Below are 24,643 nucleotides of genomic sequence, written 5' to 3' on the forward strand. Positions count from 1 at the left end.
GTAGATTACATCATTCAAAAAGGAATATCGTGATTAGAATAAAGATATGAAAGAACTATATACTAACAGTAATTCATTTTTAATCGGTTCAGTAATTTCGTAGATCATCCCGGTTAAAAAATCCTATTCTGTCTCTTTACATAATAAATGAATTAAATGCTTATTTAGTGAATACACATTTGTATACATTCAGTTAGGGACAGTCCACCATAAATTACATAGAATGTATGTATAGCTCTCAAAATAATTTACATAGACATTCTCTAGCATAGCAAGCTTTTTATGTCAGGGTAATTAGGTAAAGTGGGGAATGAAGTGGTTTCCAGTTGTCTTCTTCACCGGCCAAATATACGAATGCTATCAGCATACAAAGCCTTTTCGAGCTTTTAGTCGATGTTCAGCACTACTTTGACATATTCACTTTGTTCTTCATAAGGCTGGCTGTGTAATGAACATCTTTACTCTTTTGGAATGGCCTTTTCTTTGTAAAAGATAGAAAAATATTTGAGAACATAATTAAATTATTATTTTAAAAAATCTTCCTTTTTTATTTAAAAATAAAATTGAATATTATATATGTCTATTGTATATATATATTTAAATTAGTTTTTTCTTGTTGTGTAAAATAAGCGTTTCGTTAATATAAAACAGTAAATACTTAACGATAAATAAGAATTATAAATAATTTTGGTTTTATTAATAAAATAATATTAAAAAACATAATTTATCTTTGTCCGACTAGTCCGACCCTTTCTTTAAATGTAAACTATAACAAAAAAAATAAAATGCGTTGTGTCTAATATAAATAAAAAATCATAAAAGAAACTTTTAGATTTTCAGTATATTGACAGCAATTATTTTATTTTATAATTCTTTATTTTTATTACAATACAAAACTAAAATCGAAAAAATACAAAAAATAATAAAACGACGTTTCGCTTCAAATTCGATGCTTTTTCAAGAACTGAAACCATAACCTACCTAATCATATGTTAAACAATGTTAGATTAATCTTATTATTCAGCTAAACTGGAAATTTAATAAGTAATAATAAATTTTATAAATGTACCTAAATAGCAATTCTTTTACACAATAAAATCTAATACTATATATTAATTGTTTATCATTCCATTTAAATAATATAAAATACAATAAATTATACTAGCATACGAGGTGTGATCAAAAAATATGGTGAATAATTTTTTATTAAAAAAAGTAATAAGGTTACATAGAATTCGATTTAATCTCCTTCAAAGTACTGTCCTTGGCTAGCAATGAACTTATCCCAACGTTGACTCCATGACTGGAGACATTTCTGGAAGGCGTCTTTCGGAAGGGCTTTCAGCTGCTCGGTCGTGGCCCTCTCAATGTCAGCAATGGTGTCAAAACGTTTTCCTTTAAGCACAGTTTTAATTTTTGGGAAGAGCCAAAAGTCGCATGGTGCTAAATCCGGTGAGTATGGCGGATGTGGACAAACAGGAACACTTTTTTCGGCGAAAAACTCGCGAATGAGAAGCGAGGTGTGACACGGCGCGTTGTCGTGGTGAAGAAGGAAGCCATTGGTTCATTTTTCTGGTCGCTTTCTTCGTACGTCATTTCGCAAACGTTGCAGTACACCCTTATAAAATTCAGAGTTTACAGTTGTTCCCCTTGGAACGAACTCTGATCGCACTATGCCCTCACTATCGAAAAAACGAGCATGACCTTGATGTTGGATTTTGACTGACGTGCCTTTTTAGGGCGAGGATATGAACTGGTTTTCCATTGGAAACTCTGCATTTTGGTCTCAGGGTCATAGCCATAGACCCAACTTTCATCTCCAGTTACAATTTTGGCCATGAAGTCCGGATCTGCATGAAGATGACCCTTCAACTCCGTGCAAATTGACACACGATTTTCCTTCTGTTCATCACTCAAAAGTCTGGGAACAAATTTTGCACTCGCTCGTCTCATTTGCAATTCGTTAGTTAAAATGCTTTGAACGGATTGGTACGAGATGTTAAGGTCTTCCGATAGCTTTCGAATAGTCATTCGCCTGTTTGAAAGAACCATTGTTTCCACTTTTTGCACATTTTCAACTGGTTTTGAGGTTACTGGACGTCCCGCACGCTGCTCGTTTTCAACAGACTCATTTCCATTTTTAAATCGGTCATCCCACTTGTACACAGTCTTCAAAGTTACCACATTATCGGCGTACACCGATTCTAACATTTCGTGAACTTCTTTGGCACTCTTTTGCAACTTAAAACAAAACTTAATGTTAATGTGTTGTTCAAAATCCATGTTGTGCGACAGACACGATAAACACAACCTCACTCTAGCGGCTCTGGCAGCTGACTGGCAAGCTCGAACGTGTTACAAGTTGACCCTGCTCGTCTCAGTTGATCACGGTATTGGACAAATTACAGCATATGGATGTAGCGTCGGCAGTTGCCGCTATAAAAATTCATTCACCGTATTTTTTGATCGCACCTCGTATACACCACTTAAAATATTAATATCCGTTCTGTTGATCGAATTTTTACATTTGAAAATATAAATCGTTTCAAGTATCGACCTCCTGGTATTGTTTACATCATAATTTAAACTTTTTACGTGTTCATAGTTAAAACTGTGTTTATTTTCTTTTTCATGTTTGGATAAGGCAGTAACTTCCTGTTTTTTGTACTTAAGAGCCTTCAAACGCTTTTTTAAATACTGAGAGGTTTGTCCTTTACATAGTCACTGGCAATCGATACATTGAATGCTATATACTAAGTTGGATTAATTAAGTTTCTCAACTGGCAATTTTAATTTGGGGAAAATATTGTTAAAATTGTTGAAGTTTTTAAATACAACTTTGAATTGTTCCATTTCAAAATATTTTTAAGTTTTTCAGACAAATTTTGGATTTATGGAATGGTTATATTGGGCTGATATTACTTTTCATCACATTCAATAACTACCATGATGATGTTGCTGTTATTATCATTAAAATTACGAATTTGATAAAAAATATCACGGTAAATATTGTTAATTAATTTTGTAACATAATTATTTTTTATTAAAAGATTTTTTGTTTCGCTAATTATTTTCCTTCTATCGATTGGTTTCGTAAACTATAGAACTCTGCTAAATATTTTATTACAGTTTTTTTTATGTGACATGGGCTGAGCTGACAGATAGTTTAAATATCTACGCGAAGAATTTTTTTTAGCGAGACACTTAGTTTATATTTTACATTCCGATGAGATATGGTCATATCAAGACGCTCTAAACTTTTATTACATTCCACTTGACTTGCAAATTTAATGTCTATGATATTTGTTGAATTCATTTAATATTTCATCGATTTGGTTTTCAGGCAAACAATAAAATATCTACTATACATATATAAAATGTGTACAGGGTGAAGTAAATACAGTATAAATACATAGTAAGTTAATACAGTTTAAACCATAGTGTGTATTTTTTTTAAAGTAAATTAAAAGTTCTTTCCAAAGGTCATTTATTGGACTAAAAACAACAGCTGTTTTAGGTAGATTTCATAAGAAAGCTACCTACTGTAATTGGTACCATGATTGAAGTTCCGGAAAATTTCGACATATCTTCGTGTTTCACATCCCCCAGACCCCAAAACCACCGTCACCTCAAAATTTTATATATATATATATATTTATATTTTTGTTTCACTTTTTTGTAGACGTGATAACTGCTGTAATTTTGCGCCAATAACTTTCAAACTGATACATAAAATATAACGACCCAAAATCTTGGTCGAGTTCGGTAATGGGAAAAATCTTTTTTCAAAAAAAAAAAAAACGTCCCCATGTTTTTCTTTTTCAAAAACAAAATATCGCAAAAACAAAATAACTTTCTTATTAAGTAAAATATCGAATTTGTTTAAGTTCCTAATATTCTTTGTATAAATGCCTAAAACTTATCTAAGTAAAGTTTTTGGATATCACTTACCATTTACCCAGGGGATGGAAAAAATGGGGTTTCGAAAAAAGATCATACCTCCCGTAATAGGCACAGTATCGAGTCGGCTTTAAGTAGTCCTGTGAACATTACCTAAAAATTTTGTCTAAAACAGTTTTTGATATGATGACCAACCCTTACGGCAAGGATTACCAAAATATTGTTGGAATTGTAAGAAGAAGAAGAAGAAGCTTCCCGTATGTTAAACGTGTGAAACTTGTTTACTTATGTCGTATTGAGTGAATTTGAAGTGAACGCATTTAAACTTTCGTACTTAGTACTGTGTATATTTTAATTTTTGTAAGTGACAGTATTTTATGTGAGTAATGTAGACCTACTGTACTTTCAAATCATCTTCTCAACATCACTGTTGTTACATTTATATATGTTTTTAAGTAAAACTTTCTGAAAACATTGTCTTTTTTTATCAATACAAAGAGAGAAACCTAGAGTCTCCCGCTAATACTCAAATAGGTGTGTTGTCAAGCAGTTCAGGAAAAATCATAAGGAAGTCTTGATAAATTTACCAATAGGTTGTAGTTTAATGAGAAAACGTAGTGTCCGTAAAACATTGAAAATAATGTTTGATACGAGCTGGTACAATCCGAGTTCGCCTACCCCTGTTTGTCCCGGTGAAATTTACCTCCGCCTTGCGGCGTGCCGAATAGAATTTTTTTTTAATTTTTATAAAATCATTTGTTATGTTTTGTTTTTAATAGATTTTATTTCATAAATTATCTCGGAATTTAATTCATTACAAGTTTTTAATAATAAAATTTACCCATTTATTAGTTATTCAACAAATTTATTGTACTTGAAATCTAAAAAAGCGTGTTTTTCGACACAGGTTGTTTTTCTCTTTTACGTCGGTATATCGTGAAAACTATTGGAGATATAGTTTTGACATCTGTTTTTCTCTTTTACGTCAGTATATTGTGAAAACTATTGGAGATATAGTTTTGAGATCTGTCTTATTCGATTTTTCAAAAAAAACATAAGAAATCATCAAGTTTTTACCCCTTATTTGTTAAGTATGACTTCATTTCACCGAGGAAACTGAAATCCGAGCGAAAGTTTTCGCTAGCCATCATTCGATAACAAAAAGTTTTCGGACATAATATTTCGGTATGAATTTTTTTTCTTATTACAAGGTTTAGATTTAGTTCTTAAATTATTTCCCTTTCCTGCTGAATCACCCTGCCTGCATATGTATATAATTTATCCCATATTGTAGTTAAACCTAGGTTGATCGGACGGGTGACCAGTAGTCTCATTGGCTTACATAACGGTTAGTGTTTGTATACACTAAATGAGAGTAAACGTGATGTGAATAGTAGTATACTTGATGTCATAATGGCTAAGGTTCAATGAATTAAGCAAAGGCTCAGGAACTTGAAGGATTGTGTAAATTTTGCTTGCAAAATTATCGTATTTGAAATAAAATTTACATCGTTTATTTTATGATGAAGAGAGAAATAAATTTAATGAATTTTTGGAAATATACATTTTTTTGGATGATGATATTGCTGGCGGTAAAAAAAAAACGACTCATAATAATAATAATAATTATAATTGGATAAAAAATGTAATACTTATCGATAATTCAGAAAGCTATACTATGGTTTAAATTATTGACTTCATTAATGGGCCCTAAATATTATGGAAATGAAGTATATACTAATGTTTTTGTATCTAATTAAAAGATTTGTTTTCACACTAGAAAAATTGGAAAAATGTAGTAATCGAACTCTCAGAAAATTAATGTAGTAAATAACTTTCATAAGTGATCAAATTTATTCTTTAAAAAATTTAAAAACAATAAAATTTCATTGTTAAAATTCGGTCCAGTATTTATTGAGATTTTTAAGTTTGAAATTTTTTTAATTAGTATAAAATTAAGTAAAATCTTAATTAGAATTAATTGCACTTTGTAGAGATAAGGTATAAAACATGTAGAAACTTATGTATTATTATTCGCGGGGAAGGTTAAAAAATTACATTTTCTTGTAATACATTAAATACATTATTACGTGTAATTACATTACTCTTAATTTAAATTACATAATTAATCCTTATGTCTTTTCTTTCTTTCTCCGTTATTAAAATTGAAGACTAAAAACGTAACAAATTTGGAAATTAAACCGTAAAATAGATAAGTTTACGTTTTTTAAGAAAACATAGATTGACTTTTTAAAATCGGTATGCAGGTATAAGAATTGACAAACATTTGAACATTAATAAGAGAGAGAGAGGGAGAGAAATAACTATTTTTATTGAAGAAAAAACATTGGCCTTTATATTTTATTTTAAAAGGTTAATCGAGGTTTAAATAAAAATAAAAAGCTAATTAAGAATCAAGGACAGAAGGAAAGCTAGTCGAAGCGAGTCGCTACACTTGCAAAGAAATTCTGAATGGTTTTTCTTATGCTTCTGATGTTTTGCATGAATCAGTATCAGAATAAGTACTGGACAGATTTTGTAAAACAATAAATTAACGTACACGTTTCTGTTGTAAAACAATTCGTTTTGAATCATATCAATAATTAATAACAAATCAAATGATTGTTAGCTTCCTTCACTTTCTCGTGAGATTCCTTCAGATCTAAGAAAACCCTCCCTTCATAATTTCTTTCGTAATATTTTATTCAAGGATAGTAAAATTAAAATAAAGGACACTGAAAAATTTTATGCCCAAAAAATAAGTAAATAAATAATGATTTAAATATTTCCTACTGTTTATCGATTGCATTTGTTACGTAGATATTTTCAGTGTTGAATCAGTTCATCCTTTTTTTATAAAATCATTTTTTCTTCTAATATTACATGTTTAATTAGTACTATAGTAAAAATTTATTTTACTTTTTTTTCTGTTAAGAAAAACTGCGAGGAAAATGCTAAAAATTATTATCGATATTATACAGGCTGAGCAACGTAAAACCGAACAAATAACGAAACCGCTGCAGAATTGGTAGGTTGTTTTGGAATGTAATTCTATTAATGATACGGATTAATTATATAAGAAAAACATAAAACGTAATTTAAATGTTGCATCTATTTACCTTATTCTTACAAAAGATGTTCAAAATTACCACCTTGGGCATCGATGCACTTTTGTGCTCGACTGATCATATTGCTAGTCGTCTGACGCAAAACGTTGTTGTCAGTCGAGTTGATTTCACCGTTGAATGTTCACCGTCAGTTCATCAATATTGTGGGGATTGTATGCGTAAACTCTAAGTTGCCCCAAAAGAAAAAAATCGCAAGTAGACAATTCTGGGGAATGTGTAGGCCACCGTCCTCTGCTGACGACTCGTTCATTTGTGAAAGCGGCATGAACGTAATTGAAATGTTTGATGTGCGACAGTTGCTCCGTCTTGTTGGAAGAAGCTGTATTCTTTTTCATTATCAATTAATTCCGCATGAAATTGTGAGGTAAACTTGTGTATTGACAGTCCGGTCAAAAAATATTGGTTCCACTATACGATTACCGGAAACGGCACACCAAACACCAATTTTCTCATCGTGAAGTGAACGCTCGAATATCTCGTGAGGATTCCCCACCATCCAATACCTGATGTTCTGCGAATTAACATGGCCGGATAAATGAAACTATGCTTTGTGTGACTTGAAATACGACATCGGGTTTTAGGGTCTATCTATCCACCAACAATGTTTTCGAAAAGTCAATCGCAATAATTAAGTCGTTTCGGTTTGTCTGTCTCCTTCAGTTGCTGCATTGTTGTAACGCGGTACGGTTTCAATTTTAATTCATGTAGAATTTTACGACAAGATGTGTATTTAACACCAGATTTTTGGGATAACTTGCTAGTGATTTTTTTGGACTGACAGTAATTCTCCTTTCAATATCGGCAATGGCCTGTACAGTCCTAACGGAAGGTTGCCTATTTCGTTTTGAATTTGAAACCGAACCTGTTGTACGCCATTTTTTTAACTAAATCCTGTATGCTACTCTTCACTGGGATACAGGCAATATTTCTACGAATACTTATAGTGATTCTTCAAACGATCCAGAACGAATATAAGCCTCCACTATAGCTATCTTCTCCTGGATTGAATAAGGCATTTTACATAAACACAACTGCATTCGCAAACAAAACGTATGCTTGTACTGCAACAAAACGTATACTGCACTGACACGTAACCAGCTGATAAATGGCAGCAACAATCAGTAGTAACATATACATCCACTAGTCGCGCTCATTGTGTGAAAGTCTTTCATAAATAGTGTTGGGTAGCGGTTTCATTATGGGTTCGGGTTTGTGCTGCTCACTCTGTAGAATATTTTTTAAAAAACTTAGGTACTCGAAGTACAACTGTGTTACTTATTTTTAAACCATTAAAATGGAGACGCGGGACGAGGAAGTCCTACTATACTATTTTCTGATATACGGTTTACACACAACTTAATCTAAAATAGTTATAAATTTATTTAAATACAATATATATATATATTTTTTAAATTCAATGATTGTTACCAAAGCGCGCGCGCGCATACCGTATTTAATTCTCGCGGGTGTCGCCGTAATAGTGGCCACTTTAAATACATTTTTACACGTTAACTCATATATTTCTACTGCTCCCTGTGACGTCACAACACAGCAGACGTCACAGCAATAGTCTGGCCGCTAAGTGGGATGTGGGGTTTGTAGGAGGATGGTGCTGGTTTAAGACCCCACCAACCGGGTTGGTCTAGTTGTGAACGCGTCTTCGCAAATCAGCTGATTTGGAAGTCGAGAGTTCCAGCGTTCAAGTTCTAGTAAAGGCAGTTATTTTTGTACGGATCTGAATACTAGATCGTGGATACCGATGTTCTTTGTTGGTTCGGTTTCAATTAAACACTTATCTCAGAAATGGTCGACCTGAGACTGTACAAGACTACACTTAAAATTACATTCATACATATCATCCTCATTCATCCTCTGAAGTAATTCCTCACGGCAATTCCCTGAGGCTATACAGGAAAAATGAATGGGTTAAAACCCCACTTTGTTGGGGAACAAATTTCTGGATCCTATGAAATTCTAATAGAAAAAGCTGCAAGGAAAAAGACCCACTCCTACTGCCTTCTACTACGTTTTAGAATTATTACTATTTTTTGAAGTGGGGGTGCAATTTAGCAAAAACATTTTAACACAAATGATGTACTTTTTTATAATTGTTCACAAAAATATTGAAAAAAAAAATGCTACGAAAATCACCCCTTGTACACCCCTTGTATCACCCCTTTTACACCTCTACAAAATTACCATTTTTAGTGGTGGGGGAAAAGTTAGCAAAACCTTTTTTTACAAAAGTTGTTTATTAATATTCACTAAACTATGAAAAAAATAAAAAACCTTAAACTGGTTAATATAACCTTGCAAAATCTGGAGACGATTTTCTTTTCCTCCTCTGTATCACCCCACCCTCTGACCTATTGAAATGAAGATTTAATAGCATCAGTACCCCTATTATAGAAATATTATAGCGTAGTTTGGTGAAAATCGGTAGAGTAGTTCTGGAGATATATACGGCGATTTACACGCCAACTTACATGCATGCATACATACATATACATACGCACATTTTTTCGCGGAAATTTCGATGCCATTTTTCGTTTTACTGGGGTCCTTAAGGGGTCAGTTCGTAATGATTCGGTGAAAACCTGATATACCCAATTTTTACCGATGCCATTTTTCGGTTTTCTAGGGTCCTTAGAGGCCAGTTCGTCAAGATCCAGTGAAAAACCGTATATGCCCAATTTTTACGATCACCATACTTTCCCTTATATATCGCTATGTAGACGAGAAAGTAAAAATTAACTTTTAAAATTAGTTTTTTCAAAAAACCAACCATAAAATGAGGTAATAACACCAGGATGTATACATCTCTCATAAAGATTTAACATATCCTGTCTTTTTACATTTACTAGTAAAAAATCGAATCAAGAGAAACCATTTTTAAATAAATTTTTAGATCTTTGAAATTTTAGCTATTTTTTTGTTTGTTTTTACTTCCTTGTACGAAGTAAAGGAAGTATTATTATCGCGAAAAAACTTTTTCGCGATTGCAATCGACTGGACCAAAAGTGTCCAAAAAAGCCCAAAATCCAAAAAAATCTGGATTTTGAACTTTTTCTTAACTGCAGTAGTAAGTCCTCATTGACAGGTTTTCAACAATAAATGGTACCTATTTTCATTGATTCCAGAGTTATAGCCAAATAAGATTTTAATTAATGAAATATTTAGATCTTACAACGGGAAGACACATCGGTTCGAATCGGACTTCCATCTCCTTTTTTTTTTAACTTTTCTTTTTTAATTTGAATACATTGATTTGTTAATAATTATTAACCCGTGATTGTAAAAAAAAAAATTATGATTATTTAAAACTTTTTATTTAAAAAAAAAGTGTATATGCAATTTAATAGGTGTACAAGGAAATCGTGTGGTGTACGCATCAGATTTTTTGTTTTGTTACGAGTTTTGCATTCAAAAGATTGATTAATTATCTATAAATTTCTACTGTCTGTATAAAATGTAAGATAATTTTTTTTTTAACCCTAAAGTTTTCTTAACGTCATTTACTTTTCTCTCTAATATGTTTACGTAATTATTGCTTGGCCCTATCAGATAGAACTTAATACTTGTGTGTTCTTGCGTGTATGTATTTAGATTTTAGTTAGTTTTATTAATAATTAATAACTACACCAGATAACGTTGTTATTTATTTTATTAATACATTTATACTTGGGAACAAAATGATATTACTATACAATTAAGGTTTAAATCCTAGATAAGGTAAAAGTAAAGGTAAAATTAACTTTTATACGGATCTGAATACTAGATTGTGAATGCCGGTGTTCTTTTGCGGTTGAGTTTCAATTAACCACACATCTCTCTACAGGACTACATTTCATTTACATTCATGCATATCATCCTCATTCATCCTGTAAAGTAATATCTTAGTGGTTCCGGGGGCTAAACAAAAAGAGAAATAAGAAGGTCATAGTGGTCATGCTTAACAAAGTTTTTTTTATTGATTATTACATTTATAAATTGTAATAAAATCATTACAAAAGTAGAAGTTATTTATAATTTACATATTCAAAATTATTTATAATTACATTTAAAATAGTAACTATAATTTTAAATTTTATTTGTTACCGATTTCTTTTTGAAATGAAAACAAAATTAGTATTATTTAAAAAATATTGTATTTATAAATCGATCGATTTATAAATTTACAATTTGCGGACTATGCTTTTTAATGTTACTACTGTCGATAATAACTTTTAATATTCGATTATTATAAATTTTATTTTACAAAAAACTATTTCAACACTAATTTATGCAATGTTTGTTGAAATAATAATATGTGCCTGTTAAAATGTTAATGAGAAAATTTGATTTTGCACCCAGTAAACCATAAAATGGTTAGTTTCTTTCAAATCTTTTTGCTTTAGGTTTGGAAATTCGGTTAGGCTCTGCATTTTTACGTATTGTAAAATTTCCGTATGATATTGTCAAGCAAAAACGTCAACATTTTGTTTTCAATTTGTTATCTATGTTAAAAGAAAGCAGTTCTCTATTGTTGCCTGCGTTATATGAAAAATTTAAAATAATTATATGTAAATAAACATTTTAAAAAAATACAAAACAAAGTAAAAAAGAAAAGTATATTACTCAATTTTCCTTAAAATTTCGATTTTTTAAAGTTATCAAATTAAAACGATTTCCCTATACTACAACATCATTATTTTGCATCCACTTAAAAAAAGTCGAAGTTTTAAAAAAAGTTCTTCCTTTGAAATTTTTTTAATTGTATTTAAAATATGAAAAGGTCTATAAAAAATCGTTTCTCCATAAAAAAAAACGCTGTTCTTAATTGAAAAAGGAAAAACCTTTGAATAGAAAATAGGCATAAATTGTTACTGAGTGTTAGCTGAGGCCATTAGAAATGCAGGAATATGTTTTATTATTATTTTTTTTTAGCTTAAATATGTTAATTTTTACCCGAAATACTTTAAATATCAGACTGTGTATGTAATTATTATGCTATAATCATTCAGAATTATTCTTTGGTGGTTGGGTTTCGATTAACCACACGTCTCTGTAGTGGTTGACCTGAGTCTATTCCAGACATGTTTATCTGTACATTTACACTTACATTACAGCTACGTCACGTCTGGAAAGCCGGTAGCGGTAGCTGTGTACACACAACTTCCGGTCTGGGTGTTGTGTACCAGGTCTTGACAATAAACCAACCAGGCTGGTCTAGTGGTGAACGCATCTTCCCAAATCAGTTGATTTGAAAGTCGAGAATTCCAGCGTTCAAGTCCTAGTAAAGGGCTAATTAATATTATTAATAATTAATAATATATACTAATTAATAATTAATTTTATACAGATTTGAATACTAGATCGTGGATATCAGTGTTCTTTGGTGGTTGGGTTTCAATTAACTACACATCTCAGGAATGGTGGAACTGAGACTGTACAAGACTACAGTTCATTTACACTCTATATATATCATCCTCATTCATCCTCTGAAGTAATATCTGAACGGTATTCTCGGAGGCTAGACAGGAAAAGGAAGGTCATGGCAATAGCTGGAAGACTGGTTGGAGAAAACAAACAATTAAACAGAATTAAAATTTGAAGATAAAAAACTGTCTTCAAATGGTCTATATAAACAAGGCAATTTCAGATTAAAAATCTTTATTAAGTTACTTAGATAAAAAGTGCAACATAACTATCAGAAGAATGTTTTCTGAAGTATTTTTAGATTTATTTTTTTTTTTAAATATATTAGGCGTATGGTTGTAAGCTAACTGACGTGAATCGTAAATCATTTCTTAATGGTAACAAACTCCCTTCCAAGACTTACTAAGGATATGAGGAATGAAGTAGTTTTTGTTATCTTCTTTGGTGAACAAGGTATGTTGTACGTATGTCTGAATGCAGTGCTTACTTTTAGTTGATATTTTGCTTTACACGTGATACTTTCAGTTTGTTTTCTACATAGGGTCTGGTTGTTTAGGAAATACCAGTTGTCTTGGAGTACCAGCGTTCAAGTCCTAGTAAAGGCAGTTACATTTATTCGTTTTTAAATACTAGATCGTGAATACCGGTGTTCTTTGGTGGTTTAGTTTCAATTAACCACACATCTCAGGAATGGTCGAACTGAGACTGTACAAGACTATACTTGATTTACACTCATACTTATCATCCTCATTCATCTTCTGAAGTAATACTTGAACGGTAATTCCTAGAGGCTAAACAAGAAAAAGAAAAAGAAGCAAATAATGAAAAACTTACATTTAAGTGAACAGTTGATGAATTTGTGGAAAATATTCTGAATACACAAGAATTTTACCTATAATGTTTTACCTGCTGTACATTAATAGCTTAGAAATTTTTTTAGACATTTAGATGATTAAAAAGAGCGTAATTTAAAGCTCTGATTCGAAAGACATTGCAAATGGTACCAGAATTTTGTCATAAACAATGTCACATTAAACATTAATGTGAAATCTATGTTGGAAACTGGTTTCCACCGTACCGTGTGGACTGTCTTCGCTCCACAACTGACAATTTTTAGAATTGAAGACTCCGTTTCTCGTAAAAGTAGCTTCATCAGTTAATAAAATTGAATTTACCTTATAAGCGTTGAATAGACGCTGATGATCTAATCATGATTAGTGTTTCTTGTGCCTTGACTTCGTCATATGAAGTGCTAGCAGGTTCACCCGGGTGATTGAACTTATTACCTTCATGTACTCATAGACTGGGGGTGGTTTACACCTCATGATTGGGGGTGATTACACCACAAGAAGAATTTTTAAATACCAAACAGATAAGACTACAATTTTTGTTAATTTTTATTAGATAATATTTTATCAGAATAGAAGAATGAAAATATTGCTACAAACGGGTTTAAATTTTGTCCTTTATTACTCTTACTCTGTAAATTATTTTTAATTTACAGTTTTGTGAATTCTGAGCAAGCGGATTATAAAAAATCGTTTCGGTAATAGGGTAGTTTATCCCGTTTTAATTTTCAAAAACTTAGTAGGAAAATTTATGTGCTCCATTTTTGTAGTTTTGTAGTTCTTGTTTTTTTCAAATTATAAAAAACTAGTAGTAAATAAAAGGAAAAATATTCCTCCCACTAATATTTTAAATTAACGGAATAATTTGTTTTAGTCGTAGTTAACTTAGAATTTCCCAAGTTTAATTATCAAAAACGAAATGTGGTCATCGTGTAGGGCCAGGGAAGAATAGAGGCTTCCTAGGGTGTTCGGGCCTACTCACGCGCAAGAGTGGGTGGGTCGGAGCTCCCCGATTATGGCATAGGTGACCCTCGAAGTGTGAATGGGGGGGGGACGTGTAACTGTGAAGGACAAGCGAAATGCGTGTCTGGATCAGGTAAGATAGGGACGGGAAGGATAGCTCCCCTGCGGAGAAACATTCTGATCACCGGAAGAGGTGATTAGTATGTTTTCGAGGAAGCATGGGAGACTCCGATGGGATTTCCGAGTTCGGACGTGCTAGGGAGGGCAGACTGCGCTGCCACGATACACTGAGGCGACTGTGTTTAGCTTTTTAGCGTGGGCTGGTCGTCTTAGGGAGTTAAAAAATAAAAATGCAAAAAGTTTAATTATCAAGGAAGATAGAAATACTTTGTTAGAAAAGAATTATTATTTAAGAGAATAGTAATAATAATAATATGGTTGCAATTGAACGACGCCTAGGAAGGGAGCAGAAATAGACCATACCTCCTCAAAACCATTTAGTATTAAATACTTAAAACGTAGTAAAAATTTAGGTAAAGATCGGTTACAGAATATCATAGTGTTTCAATTATTGCTAATTATTAGGAATAAGGATTCTGGAGGACAAGGGCTCTAGAAATAGTAAAACCGTTGAGATTCTTACTCGTCCTTAAAAGTATAGCGCCTGTTGGAAATGATCAGTTTTACTCTGGCGTGAATTTTAATTTTCGTAACTGAAGCATTTCAGGTGGTGGTGGGCTGTATCCCAGTAAAAGATGATAATTTTAAAAATAGCTTTGACAGTGATATTATTTCAGTGTTTGTTAATTGAGGGGCTAATGGGTTGAGAGGGGGTGACATAATTTACACTAGTAAGTTTTTAACCTTTCCATAATTATTAAATGATAGTGCTTGTAAAACAACGATTTGTACGCCGTGTATTTTTCTAATTTTTAGTAATTGATGAGCGGGGAGGGTTTAGAGGCAAGGAGGCCTGGTCCTTTTGAACATCATTAAGGTCCCCTTGCGCTTACCCTTGATGACAAGTGTGTTCACTCGGGAAGAAATAAGATTTTATAACAGTTAAGAAGTTTTTTAATCGGTTCAGAAGTTTTTAAGATTACTTTTGCACAAACCAAAATTCTTTCGTATAATATAAGAATTATATTTTAATAAAGTAGTAGTAATATATATATATATTTGTGTCTTTGAACATGCCGGTGATTATTATAGTAATCATTAATTAATTACTAATGCTGAAAGGAAAAGGATTGATCACTATTAACTTACGACGTTTAATTTGTTTTATGCTATTGAGACTTTGTATAGAAAATAGTATACAAATACTGTAATATTATTAATTTTATTGTGATGTGTTCTAAAAAAAAATATCAGTAGTATAATGTTTAAACGTTTATAAATAAATAAATTTCGTTGGTAAACATCTAGTCACGCGGCTTGTTTACTATTACGTACACATCACATTATTTGCCTTTTGTTAAAAGAAGCGGTCGCGTCATTGCGCAGAGACAGCAGTGATGATCTAAGCTTCGGATCGTACCGAATACTTACGGAGTTAGCCGATTAGTGGTAGTTAACATTTGGTTACGGTTTGTTGAATTTCTGTGTCAGAGTTGTTTTTGCGTTATTGTATTTTCTATTGTTATGAATCAAGTCTCGAGTAATAAGAGGTAATATGTCATGTTTATTTATATTATTAAAAACGTGTTCCTCATTTCAAATTAACTATTGTTTGAGCAAATTTATATTACTACTAGTCCCTATTTAATACTTTTGTTGTATGACTTCTCTTTATCCTTCATCTGTTTGCCCTACTTCTCATGTATGAAAGGGCAATATTTTTATATAAATATGTTAATTTCTAGAGTTCCACTGGGCCGATTTTAATGATTTTTGTTTTGTTCAAAACAAATTTCTTGATTATATTTTTCATAAGTACTTAAATTGTTGTTTAAATTTAGTTTAAATAAGTACTTAATTGCCGAAAAATATAACTTTTCAGCAAATATAACCAAAAATTTAAATTGGCCAATTGTTAGGCTGAGTCCATAATTGTATACAATAAATTATTTATAGTCCGAACATTAACATATATTACACTTGTATAGTGCTGAATTAATTAAATTTTTGGTGAGGTACTGTGTAACTTACGAGGGATGTAACTTGGGTGAAAGGCCTTTCCGATAAATAATTTCAGTTGTAACAAAAATAACTTGCATTTTAAATAAAGAATATTCAAAATTTCATAAAATTAGAGGTGAGTCCATAATTGTGTATAATTACCAAACTTTCCCCAATCGTTGAAAATAATAATTTGAAAATTTTTTTAATTGATTCCCTGATCGTGAAAACTCTGGAGCCTTTTTATATTAAAATTTTTAAATTGTTTAGCAATCCTAAACATGTATTGCTCGACTCTTTCCTGTTCTTTTTTATATAATTGAGTGTGCTTTGTAGAATGTACACATCTACGCCTTCCCTCATTAATTAATTTTCTATCTTTCAGCTCACAATCTGTCCAAAACAATGCTAGTTCAGAAGTCAAGTTGTGCAGTCGTTTTGTTCATTTATTTTCAAAACTAAATGCCAAAGAGATGTTACAAAAGGAATCAGCTCTTCTCTAAGATTTATTTTTTTCTTCTTTATTCATACTATTTTGTAAACCTATGAAATGCTTCTTTTCAGAACTAATTTACTAATAAAAATACATTTTACTTGTGGGCGTAAAGAAATATTTCAGCATGTATGATTGATTTGTAAATAAATTATATAATGTAAATGATGATTGTTCAGTAACAATAAAACACAAAAAAAAGGAAATATAAACCTAAAACAACAAAAAGAACTGAATAACTATAAAAAATAAATACGTTTGATATTACAAAACAAATAAAAATGTGGGATCCATTTCCCATTTCTGGAAGAATTATTATTCTGCAAATACTTCAAAAAATTTATATTCTAATGAAAATATTGCTAACAATAATATTTTAGAGCACGTTATATATTTTTGTACAGTGGGCTTTGTTACTAGTTCATAATAATTGTCATTATTGTATAAGTTTTATTATTTATATATTTGTTAGACAGGTTCTTTTGGGAGGTGTTGGCCAAACTTACGGGACTGATTCTTGACATCAAAATAAACAAAATAGTTTTTAAATGGGGAAATGCTCTATCTCGCTTTATTTTTCCTCCGTTTGCCATTTTGTTTTTCTTTTGTTGCCATTAATTTCTATATCTTAACTACAGATTAAGATATTTTACTAATGAAATATGTTACATGTGTCCAACATTTTTAAAAAAATAAATAAATCTGAAAATTTCAAAATGGCGGGTGTTTAATCATTTTTGATTAAAAAATCATTTTTTAATCATTTTTGATTTATCTTATTGATTAATGTTTTATTAGGTAAAATGTTAAGCCTTTTTATTGTGAACAAAATGACAGTTCATTTCTTTAGATTGGTTGATTAACAGCTGAAATATAGCTAAAATTGTTGAAACGGATTGAAAAAGTGCAGTTTTGACAGTTTTATGCTTTTTTTTTTCACTAATTGAATTAAAAATAACTATAATTAATTCAGTGTTATCAATTCATTTATCACCTTATTGAAACACAAATATTGATAGACAGAAGAAAAATGAAGCGAGTCAGGGCATTTGTGTACATTTACATTTTTGTTTATTTCGATCTCCTGAATCAGTCTCTTCAGTTTGGCCGACATCTCCCAGAATTCCCAGCGTATAATCTTTAAAAAAAAGCTGCTATGAAGCTTAAGATTCTTCCTTAGTTTTTCATTTCACTGGCTGAAATGGGTTCAAGCAATAAAAATTTTTAATTTCATTTTGTTTTGAAAAGATTTAACTTTGCTTATAGAAATATTTTATTTTACCAAACCAAGCAATAAGGTATGAAAAAAATATATTCTTGGAAATTGAGAGGTTTTAAACAGAGTTCTGTTTAAATTTAACAGATTAATTTCTTTTTAATCTTGTTAAGAAAAATTAGAATTTTGTCGGATGTGCTGTGACCAAAAACTAATTTCACTTAAAATATTTTTTTTTTAAAATTGTTTAAATTTACTTAGATTTTCCATTTTTATTATGCCAAAAAATGTTTATTTATTGATTTTTTAAATAATACTTAATCAGTTATTTCTTGTAAACTATTAAACGTTTATAACTTTGAAAAATTAATACCATGGTATAAAAAGTATTTTAAAAACATATTTATATTTAATTGTCGACAATTATTAAAGTTTTAGTGTAACATTTTTAAAGCAACTACTGTTGTAAATTGTGTTATATTTAAGTATTTTTATTATATAAAAAGAAAAATCAGTATAACGTATCTTGGTTACTGTTCAAAAAAAAAAGCATCTATGTTTTTTATCTCTTCAAATGACATGTCATAACTTGTTTTTTCGTAACAGTTTTTATTGTACATTTACCTTAGCATATCCATTCATAGTTTTTTGTATAGATGTAATATAAAATCTTGTTACTTTTTGTTAAATTTTCTTTTTTTGTTCGCTTCGTCCATTAAAATAAATGAACTTTCATGCGAAATAATCTTACATTACTTACAGTATGTATGCATCTTTTTATCCGAATAGAATAAACGTTTTTACAATATTTTATCCTTTCCCCATGTTTTAGCTCCATATTTTCTCGTATAGTATGAATTCTTGCTCTTGTTAACACTTTCACGTCTTTGTACAATATGTTGGAGTAATTTATATGCTATTATTTACATTTTTCTTTACAGTTCCAAAAATGTTTTTTACATTTGACATTTTATTTACTTGTATTTTGTTTTTATTACTAAACATGTTATTGAAAAGGAAGAATTCAAGTATAAACCATAATAGATTAATTTAAAAAAATGATGATCTGTCACAGAGAATATTTTTCTTTTCATTTTTCATTCGACTTAAAAGGGCTCATAATTAAATAGGTTTTGTTGAAACCTGAAACCTAATTGTGAGTTACAAAAGGGATACAAAAATATGCAAAAAATGTTGCAGATAATTCACTAAAATTGTGAAATTTAATATTTAACTTTAAAGTTTTAAGTTGTGGTAAAAGTTTTTATGTGAGGAATGTGTGAAAACATATTTGTCATGAAAGAGTTGCCTTGCCAAGGTAAAGATTTCAAATACCTTACCGACTGAGATATTACAATACTGTATTGTATTCTGTCAATGTAACTTGTATGCTGAATGGTTAACTTGGAAGTGTGAGTCATACTGCATAATTTACTATTTCAGGGCTGCTTTTAATTAAATTGCTTTCATGACAACTTTACTCTTAGCTATCTGGTTCTTCATATTGGAAATAAGTTGTCTTTGGTTTTGGATGTTTATTTCATACTAGTTTATTATATTGCACTCATTTATAGCAATATTTAATTTTTTAAAAGGTTTTGAGTGAAGTTTCTGAAAATGAGAATTTCTATCTTCTAAGAAAGCATCCATTAATTCTAGTACAAACACTGAATTATTTCTATTCATGTGTATATGTAAACCAGGGACGAAGTAAATATACTTGCCTGAAAGCTTGCTCATAGCTTATTCTCAAATAACTTGAAAAGAATTCTGTGGTTATGTATTCGTGGATTCCACTTAACTGTACTTCATGTTATTTACAGATAGCCTTTTTTTTCATGTACGTAAAGATAGTTTAATTAAGCAGTGTTAATGACTTATGGAGATACTAAAATGTAAAGTTTTCAGTAGTGTAACTATATAAGAAGAGTGTGAGTATTAGCATGTTATTGTAATGGCCCTCTTTAAGTGAATATTTCGTAGAGGAAAACAACGATATCTAAAAATTTATAAAAAGAGTCCTTATTTATAAATTTAAAAGAGTCCTTCCTGTAGATTATTCTTGATTGATCCTTCAGCATGATAACAGATGCCATCAAAACCAAACATTGAAGGAGGGATCTGTTCAATTCAAATTCATGGTGAGCTTATTATACCGCTGCATTTCAGGCAGCTGAAACGTAGATTTAAAAAATCAAAAATGTTACAGTCCAATCTAGAGAGCGGTACACATGCCCAAATAATTGAAAGGTTATGGGCACAAGCAGAATGGTGGAACAAGAGCATTTGGATTTGTATTTAAAATTCATCGTTGCAAAGAACACAATTATTGTGGATGACAATGACCTTTTCTTGTAATGTACAGAAATAATAATAATAAAATATACTTGAGGAAAAAAGCAGTAGCCCTTCCACCTTCTCCTCTTTAATACATAAATATCTTATCTTTTGACTATGGGCTGTCGATAAGCCAAAAAGTTTCAAAAAAATTCATTCAAATCTTTTTCAACAGTCTTTAACCAAGCTAAATATTTATTTAAAAAAAATTAACTATTATTTTAATAATTTTCATTTTCCCGTAATATTTTTCTTCTTGATTTATTTACCCATAACGAAGGGAAAATATTGCTTTCTATCAAAAGACTGCTCTACTGACTATTTATTTATTGATCTCTAGAGGAGCCCTAAGTTAAAGAATTCTAAAATCTAGGTTATAGAATTCTATATTAATGCATGCATGTCATTATATTATTTAGATTTTATATCTCAGGAACAGCTAAAACTATAATCATGATATTTGGTTTAGTAGTTGTGTATTACAGCAATTGATTTTCTTAATTTTTTGGAAAATTTTCATCATTAAATAGATAGGTAATAAATCATTGAAGGATTACTACATATTTAACGGGCTCAGTTTTTTTAGTTAAAATGTTATCTTTTTTTCATTTTTTAGCTTATTAAGAAATATCTTTAGATTACCATTAGTGATAATGATATTACTGAAAAGATTTTCAAAATTATAAACGCCCGCCAGTAAAAATTTATTTTATTATTATTATTATTAGTGTGTATGTTGCAATCTGTTAAACTATTGAACAGTAAGCAATCCCACCCTCCCCTAAGCCCCAATGAGATGATGATATCTATGACATGTAAATGAGGTGTAGTCTTGAACAGACTCAGGCCGACAAATCCTGTGATGTGTAGTTAATTGAACCTGCAGTCACTAAAGTACAATGCATCCACTGTCTAGAATTCAAATCTGTGTAAAAGCAACTAATTTTTAGTAGGATTTGAATCTCAGAACATTTGACTAATTTGAGATAAGTTAACCACTAGACCAACCCAGCCGGCTGTTGTAATATTTGTATTCGTAGTTTGGTTTTCAACAATTTCTAACTGTAATGAAAATGGAAGTAATGGGTAGTATTTTTTTACATTGTATTTAATTAATATTTTTAAAACAATTAAAAAAAAAAACTGAAACTCTTGTTTGTTGCTGGTGTTCTGATTTCCTTTTTTTATATTAAGATATTTAAATTCTGATTTTATAATTTATGTGTAAATCCCTTATACATATTTTCCTTTCCAATTGATTGACTTATATTATTTTAGGTTAATAGAGTCTTTTAATAATTTCTTTTATCTTTTAGGTTTGTTAAAATTAACGTTTGCTTAGTTTTTAAATAAAATTAAAATCTGTCAACTACTCTTTGTAACATAATATTGATAATGTATTGGTAATGAATAAATAATTTTTTTTTTAAAAAGATTGTGTAAGTTCTTCGGCAAAACTAGAGGCGTATATAAGTAAAATGTGTGCACTTAGAATTTGGGATTGTGAAGAGGAAGCTGTTAGATTTTTATTTTTTATTTTTTTTCAGGTTAGGTTAGGTTAATTTATCCCATCGGGTTGGTCTAGTGGTTAACGCGTCTTCCCTAATCAGCTGATTTGGAAAGTCGAGAGTTACAGCGTTCAAGTCCTAGTAAAGCCAGTTATTTTTACACGGATTTGAATACTAGATCGTGGATACTGGTGTTCTTTGGTGGTTGGGTTTCAATTAACCACACATCTCAGGAACGGTCGAACTGAGAATGTACAAGACTACACTTCATTTACACTCATACATATAATCCTCATTCATCCTCTGAAGAATTTCTCATTCCAAGGACAATAGACTGCCCGGTCATCCACCCTCCTCAGAGGCTGTTGGCACTAGATAGGTGAATGATCACCTATACCGGTGATCTCTAGGTCGCCATAGCCTCGTCTGTGAAAACAGGGTTCGCCATGCTGCTGCCGTCCATGATAACAGGCGTGAAGGTGAGGTTGACGTTTGTATGAGAGAGCCTGTTTGAGATGCATCTCATATCTTACACCCCTGAAAGTTAAAGTTAATTGTATTTCTTTTTTTTTTCATCTGCCGTTTTATTGGGTCGATGCCTTCTCCATTTCTTTCTGTTGTATGTAAATATTTTATCCTCATCTTACGTTGTACATTCTCAGTTCCCTGTTTTACATACTCTTAATTTCTTTATTCCTTTATTGTTTTTACCGTCTACCACTTCCTTTGGAAGCAAATTCATTAATTCCGGATGACGTAATAATTCGCTAAACGGTTTTTTTTTTGTTTGTAAGGTTCTCCGGTTTCATTTCGTGTTAAATATATTATAGCATTTAATTTGCAACGTTTTATTGTAATAACTTAGTTTAAAATGATCTTGTTTGTTTTCTTTCTGATTATCCGTGTTTTTACTGCCATAAAGCAGTAAGTTTTGTACAAGAGTTCATTTTAATAGTTTTTGTATTTTTTTTTTTATTACATATACTATACCATCATATTTATTTTTTCCCTTATATCGTACGATATTTGGTTTTTATACGTCTTTTGTACATTTGTCCTTTGTCATTTTTACTATTTAAATTTACAAATTTCTGCCGCGTATTATATTGTGTTCCGTTTTATTATTTAACTCTTCACTTTACATTATATTTCGTTACCTCTCTTTTATTCTTGTTAATTTTAAAATAAAATGTTTTCACCGGCAATGAATCCAATATCATTCGTTATTTCTTCTGACATTTCTCTAGTTCAAAAAAAAACAAAAAACAATCTTCAATGAGTTTAAAGTTTTTATTATTTGACCTTACAGTATTACTTGGTTTTTAGATTTTTCATTTAGATCTTTCTATTGCTTTTTCCATTTACAAATTAAAATTAAATAGGAGAGTTTCTATATCCGTATCTTTTTTATTCCTTTACTGCAACATGTTTTCCTCGTTTATTGCTATCTTTTTAGCTCTACCTGTATTGGAAATTTTTTTTCGTATTCCAAAAAAAACTTAAACATTTTTATCATTATTTATAATTAAAAAACCTTCTTATTGCCAGAAATCCAAGCGAAAATTAAAATATTAGTTTACAGTATAATCTACAATTTTTCATCTGTAACAGCCATTTACTATGTTTTATTTTATCTAGACTGCGTTTTTATATAGTAGGCATGAAATTAAAATGACTAATCTGATGAAAGATCAATTGCAGACATTTACAAGGATATCTTTTTTATCAAAATTTAAACACGAAGAACGTTTATTGTTTATCAGAATTTTATGTATTTATTTATTTTTACTTCCTTGTACGAAGTAAAGGAAGTATTGCGATCGCGAAAGATTTCGGTTTTCAAATTTCTACGGAAATATTCATTTTGACCATCCCTTAATCCATTTTCATTAGTTTCGGCGTGACGTCTGTATGTACGTATGTATCTCCTATTACTCAAAAACGATTAACCGTTGGATATTGAAATTTTAGATTTAGGATTGTTGTAACATCTATGATTGCAATCAAACGGGGGAAAAAATTGCCTTTTGATTGCAATCGACTAGACCAAAAGTGTCCAAAAAGCCCAAAATCCAAAAATTTTGATTTTTGACTTTTTTTAACTGCAGTAATAAGCCCTCATTAAGAGCTTTTCAACGATATATCATAAGGGGTAATTATTTTCATCGGTTCCAGAGTTGTAGCCAAATAAATGTTTAATTAATGAAATATTTGGATCTTACAAGGGGAAGGCACATTGGTTCAAATCCGACTTTTCAAATCTCTTTTTTTACCTTTTTTTTAATTAAAATATATTGATTAATTATTAATTATTAACCTTTGACTGTAAAATATTTTACTATAAATTCAATAACAATAAAAAAATGCGAAAAAATCAGCAGTTAGTAATGAAATAAAATTTTATGTACTTTTCATTTTAATTCAAAAATGTTTACAGAGGTTAATAATTAAATCAATATATTTAAATTTAAAAAAAAAAGAGTTAAAAGAAAATATATGTATATGAAGTCTGATTCGAACCGATGTGTGCTGGGTTACGGATCTGACACGTTCTCAGTTACACCACATAACTACTTGAGCGACTTTATATATAAACTAATATAAAGTGCTGATACGGACACCACAAAAAAATATGATGCAATTGTGTAATTGTCCACTTTATTAAAGAATTTTTTTTTTAACTTCCTGATCTACCATTAGGAATTCTAGAG

General features: G+C 30.5%; 1 protein-coding gene across 2 annotated transcripts in view; it reads left to right on the forward strand.

Moving 5' to 3' along the window:
* The window catches only part of fry (microtubule binding protein furry), a 789,794-nt gene that overhangs the window by 153,375 nt on the left and 611,776 nt on the right, over nt 1-24,643 (forward strand). The gene's annotated exons all lie outside the window — the stretch shown is intronic.

This window comes from Lycorma delicatula, chromosome 8 (genome assembly GCF_047948215.1).
Source record: "Lycorma delicatula isolate Av1 chromosome 8, ASM4794821v1, whole genome shotgun sequence".
NCBI lineage: Eukaryota > Metazoa > Arthropoda > Insecta > Hemiptera > Fulgoridae > Lycorma > Lycorma delicatula.